Source organism: Heptranchias perlo, chromosome 43 (genome assembly GCF_035084215.1).
Source record: "Heptranchias perlo isolate sHepPer1 chromosome 43, sHepPer1.hap1, whole genome shotgun sequence".
NCBI classification, from domain to species: Eukaryota; Metazoa; Chordata; class Chondrichthyes; order Hexanchiformes; family Hexanchidae; genus Heptranchias; species Heptranchias perlo.
Window position 1 is genome coordinate 2,627,063 of NC_090367.1, and position 5,908 is coordinate 2,632,970.

At 45.7% G+C, this 5,908-nt stretch overlaps 1 long non-coding RNA gene across 1 annotated transcript in view; it reads right to left on the bottom strand.

Moving 5' to 3' along the window:
- Window positions 1–5,908, bottom strand: part of LOC137306410 (uncharacterized) — a 36,861-nt gene that overhangs the window by 30,568 nt on the left and 385 nt on the right. The window lies entirely within an intron of this gene.

The window sequence follows — 5,908 nt, forward strand, 5'->3', positions numbered from 1 at the left end:
CCCCCCCTTCCCCACTCGTATTGCCCTCGGGACAAGCAGGATTGAACGATTAAGGGGATTCAAGGAATGCGAGATATGAGGAAAGGTTAAGAAAGTTTGGATTGGTTTTCCTTGGGAATGAGGAGATCTTAAGGTGACCTTACTGAAGTTTTCAAGAGAATTGACTAAGTTGATCTGGGAAATTGCTCACCCTTGGGGAGGGTTCGAACACAGGTTAAAAATCAGGAAGTTAGGGGTTAGAAGGGAAGTCATAGGAACTTTTCACCCAACGGATCCACTTCAGTGCCTTTCCCTGGTAAATGTAAATTGGTTGAGGAGACAGTGCGATGTGTTTCTAGTGAGAAGGAATTGAAGGATATGATGATGGGATTTGCTTTGCAGTGTTCGTCAGAAACTGATAAAGCCGTTCTTTATATGGGTTTATCATTTTGTTCAACATGGCATGAATAGGAAACACTCCCAGGGCAGGTACAGCGCAGGTCAGATACAGAGTAAAGCTCCCTCTACACTGTCCCATCAAACACTCCCAGGGCAGGTACAGCACGGGTCAGATACAGAGTAAAGCTCCCTCTACACTGTCCCATCAAACACTCCCAGGGCAGGTACAGCACGGGTCAGATACAGAGTAAAGCTCCCTCTACACTGTCCCATCAAACACTCCCAGGGCAGGTACAGCACGGGTTAGAAACAGAGTAAAGCTCCCTCTACACTGTCCCATCAAACACTCCTAGGGCAGGTACAGGGTTAGATACAGAGTAAAGCTCCCTCTACACTGTCCCATCAAACACTCCCAGGGCAGGTACAGCACGGGGTTAGATACAGAGTATAGCTCCCTCTACACTGTCCCATCAAACACTCCCAGGGCAGGTACAGCACGGGTTAGATACAAAAGCTGGGAATCTCCTTGGAGTTTCTCCTGATTGGTTGCCGTAACTTTGGTGGAGGATTAGTGGAGACCCCGGATAGGCATGGAATCAGGCTTTCCATCGAAGTTACGGAGAAACTCCTGAGCAAATTCCCAGCGATTATTCTAACAAAGTACCTTAAGCCCATATTTGCACCATTGGCGGCCGTGCCTTCAGCTGCCTAGGACCTAAACTCCGGAATTCCCTCCCTAAATTTCTCCACCTCTCTTTCCTCCTTTACCCCTTTGACCAAGGTTTTGGTCACCTGTCCTAATATCTCCTTATGTGGCTCGGTGTCAAATTTTGTCTGATTACGCTCCTGTGAAGCGGCTTAGGAAGTTTTTGGTACATTAAAGGCACGATATAAATGCAAGCTGTTGGTTGCAGTCTCACATTACCATTTCACACAGCAACCATGCTCATACCCTTTCTGTGCGAAACTGTTGTTGAGATCATCTTACAAACGGGTTCTAAGGGTGAAACTCTCTCTTTATATCTCAGACTCCTGGTGTGGGGAAGAAATCTGCCGATCAATAACAGAGTACAAACTACACACACTTTCTTCCTTCTCTAAACGTGTAAGAAGCTGCCAGATCGTTCGCAGTAATTAAGGGTTCCGCTGGGAGACCGGCTGGTGCTTCGTGTTAATTGAGGACCATTTTAATGAAGCAGAAGAGCTTTAAATATCCTGTCGCACCCCGAGAGAGAGAGAGAGAGAGAGAGAGCTTGTTATTCTGTGTTAGTGCGGCCCGCAGTCCACGGGGCAGAGGTAAGGCGGGGCGTGAGGCTTCCAGGAGCCAACTCGTTTACTCAGGCAGTGGCATCGTGCTCAAATTAACGACATGCTAATGAATGCAAATTTAAACTAATGAGTATTCGCGCCAGCTGAAGATGAAAATTGGAACAGTGAGGCTAATGGTGTTCGCCGTTATTTGTGCACAAATGTTACAGCAACTTCAGGCGAGGGCAGATGCACAGTTAAACCTGGAAATCCAGAAGTTGCTGTCGGAGAGGCGCTGCTCTGCCGTTAGCTGCGCAAAAACAGGATCTCACTGCCTGCCTCACCACTCAAATGCATTGAACGGCATAAAGTTACTGTATTTGTGTGGTAGGTACAAACTAAACTCGCCGCAGAAAGTTAGGTCTTGTCCATTTCAGTCTAAGTACACTTTTAACGACGTGATAAGCGTTAATTACCGCTGGTCAACCTCCCTGGCACTGAAAATTAACTATTACAAGTGTGGAGTCTCATTCCTTCGGGTTTTAATTGTTGTTGGATTTTAAAAATGTCAAATTTTAAATTAATTTTTAAAAAAACTTTTCCTTTCTGTCCCTTCTTTCCCCCTCTTTATCTCTCTTTCTGTACCTGATTTGACATTGAATTCACCCGTTCTAATTTACATTTCCTTCTCACTCCTTGCGCTGTCAATTTGCACAATCCTTCGATCTGATTCGTTAAGGAGTTGCTTGCCCAGATCCAGGATACCTCGTGTCCCTTGTCACAACGTTATCAGCTCGTACTTTCAGCAACAATTTTAAAAACCTAAACAATCAAGAGCAAGTCTAGCTAGCGGCAGACGCTGGTAAATGCCCTGCCACCGCAAATCATGATCCATTATCTGAATTCACACGTCGCAATACTTTCCCCATCAAGTGCCCAGTCTTGTACGTGCGGTTCTGTGGGTGCTAATTACCGTGTGCTGCAGTGCTATGTGTCTACCATTCGAGACTGTAAAGGCCCTGTGGATTTCCTACACAGCTCGTTTGCCCCATCCAGTGGGAGAGGGCCGGTATTGCAGCAAAGAGCCCCCCCAACTGCACATTAAAACGCAAGGCATTTTCTTCCCCGTGTGTTATTTTCAGATCATGATTGTTGACTGTATTCACAGCGATAGCACTGGTCTGGTACCGCCTGGCCAGCTTAAACTAGTGGAGTTGAATCCTGACTAGAGCTAAAAAGAAAACCAGCAAACTGTACCGGTGAAGGGTGTCATCCCAAACTTGAGACCCTCTTTTCTCTTTCAGAATCTATCTGACCGGCAGTGTATTTGCTGCTCTTTTTAAAAAAAATTTAAAAAATTAAACCCAAAAGTAGTTCATCATTCTGCTACAGTCAGGCTTCATAAAAACGCCAGTTCAAGGTGCCACTGACTGCAGGTGGGATTTAACAACGGATAGATTAGAGTTCAAGAAAGACCATCATTTATATGGCCCCTTTCACAACCTCAAAGCGCTTTAGAGCCGATGAAGTATCTTTGAAGTTTAGTCATTGTTGTAATGTGGGAAATGCAGCAGCCAATTTGCCCACAGCGAGATCCCACAAACAGCAATGAAATAAAAGACCAGGTTAATCTGTTTCAGTGATGTTGGCTGAGGGATAAATATTAGCCCCCAGGACACTGGGAAGAACTCCCCCGCTCTTCTTTGAAATAGTGCCATGGGATCTTTTACGTCCACGTGAGAGGGAAGACTGGGTCTCGGTTTAACGTCTCATCTGAAGGACGGCATCTCCGACAGTGCAGCATCTCCTCGGTGCTGCACTGAGGAGTAGGCCTGGATTAAGTGTCCAAGTCTCTGGAGTTGGACTTGAACCCACAGCCTTCTGACTCAGAGATGAGAGTACTACCCACTGAGCCAAAAATAACACATTATTTAATGTAAGAGTACAAACTCTCCCTGACCAGGGTAGAGGTTCTCCACTTGCAGCCTTCTATTCCCTTTTTGGTATTTTTTTAAAAAACCTCTCACTGTCCCCACAAAGACCACAGATGTTTTCCAACACCCAGGAGCAAAGTGTGTGTGCAAAGTGAATAGCCAGACATCGCTAATGAATTGTACATTGTTTGGGTCTCAAAGAAACAGCTTCCCATCTCACATTATAATTACCATTTGTCTGTCTCCTGATCCACAACTCAATCTTGGAAAGCTAACCTCTTTTAGGCGAGATTTTTGCTAAAAACAAAACACATTTTAACATAGCTCATGTCCAAGCCGTTTCCATAAAAATGCCTGTAGATATATCTCTCACTGTTTGCAATGGAGCCCCTCTGGCATGTTTCCCATAATCGATGTCACCAGTGCAGCCTAGTAGGGAGCAAGACTGCTCTGGGGTTAACTATTGGAATATAGGACTTACTGGATGAAAAATGACCAAGGTCCATCTAGTTCGCCTTCTACCATCCTGGTAGTCACCTGATACACTGATAATGGAGTTGTTGACTCAATCAATCTCCATCAATTGGTCTACAACAGACACGATGCGAGGAAAACCCCCAGTGGTGGAGAGCTTTGGGAACCATAGGTGAAAAGTCACCTGTTCCTTCCAAGCATGCTACATCTAGAATTTGTTACCTCTAGACTTGACTATTCCAATGCTCTCCTGGCCGGTCTCCCATTCCACTCTCCATAAACTTGAGCTCATCCAAAACTCTGCTGCTTGTATTCTAACTCGCACCGTCCCGTTCACCCATCACCCCTGTGCTCGCTGACCGACACTGGCTCCCTGTCCGGCAATGTCTCGATTTTAAAACTCTCATCCTTGTTTTCAAATCCCTTCATGGCTTCGCCCCTCCCTATCTCTGTAACCTCCTAGAGCCCTTAAACCCTCCGAGATCTCTGCGCTCCTCCAATTCTGGCCACTTGCGCATCCTCGATTTTAATCGCTCCACCATTGGCAGCTGTGCCTTCAGCTGCCTAGGCCCAAAGCTCTGCAATTCCCTCCCTAATCCTCTCCGCCTTTAAGACGCTCCTTAAAACCTACCTCTTTGTCCAAGCTTTTGGTCACCTGTCCTAAAATCTCCTTATGTGGCTCGGTGTCAAATTTTGTTTGATAATCACTACTGTGAATCGCCTTGGGACGTTTTACTACGTTAAAAGTGCTATATAAATGCAGGTTGTTTTTGTTGCTACACTTACCACAAGTCACATCTCAAATCACTCATATACCATTACAAAGTTGATTTTTCTTTTTAAAAAGGGATTAAAGCACCCCCCCCCTTACAAATATCAGAGACCTCCCAAATTGTTGGGAACTCTCCTGCAAACACCCTGGAACACACTCCTGGGGATTCCCTGCAAATACTGATACACCACTGGGCTCCCCTCCAAGTATTAACACTCTTAGGTACCAGCTGCTGAAAGACAGTGTTCAGTAACCGAAAGAAAACAGTGCTAACCGTTATTTGTTAGTATAGAGGATCAGGAATAAGTCAACAAATGCAAACAAATATAAACCTAATGACCTCTCAGGCGCCCTGAAACTCCCTTCGGATCCCTGAACCTTAGTTTGAAAATCACTGCATCATTTGCTGTAGGGCCACTGGAGTTTGGAAGAATGAGAGGTGATCTAATTGAAACATATGAGATTATGAGGAGGCTTGACAGGGTAGACGCTGAGAGGTTGTTTCCCAAGACTGAAGAGTCTAGAACTAGGGGGCACAGTCGCAGGATAAGGGGTCGGCCATTTAGGACTGAGATGAGGAGGAATTTCTTCACTCGGAGGGTTGCGAGTCTTTGGAATTCTCTACCCCAGAGGGCTGTGGATGCTGAGTCGTTGAGTATATTCAAGGCTGAGATGGACAGATTTCTGGACTCTAGGGGGAATCAAGGGATATGGGGATCGGGCGGGAAAGTGGAGTTGAGGTCGACGACCAGCCGTGACCTGACTGAATGGCGGAGCAGGCTGGAGGGGGCCGAATGGCTCCCATTTCTTATGTTCTTATTTGCTGCCACTCTAACTGTGAACTACATTTCCCATAAAGCCTTGCTAAATGTGCTCATGCGCAGTAAGAACACAGAGGAGATTTCAATACGTTTTTTTAAAAAAGGCCTCATTTGCTTCACGTTTCGGATACAACTTCAGCGACGCTATTTTGAACATTGAAAAGAAAACAAAAAATATTAATTGTGTTTGTTTTCTTCCCCCCCCCCCTCCTAATTTATCTGTTTTAAAGACTACAAAGACCGTCATGCCTTGCTGCGGAGGCGCATGCGCAGTGCGGTGT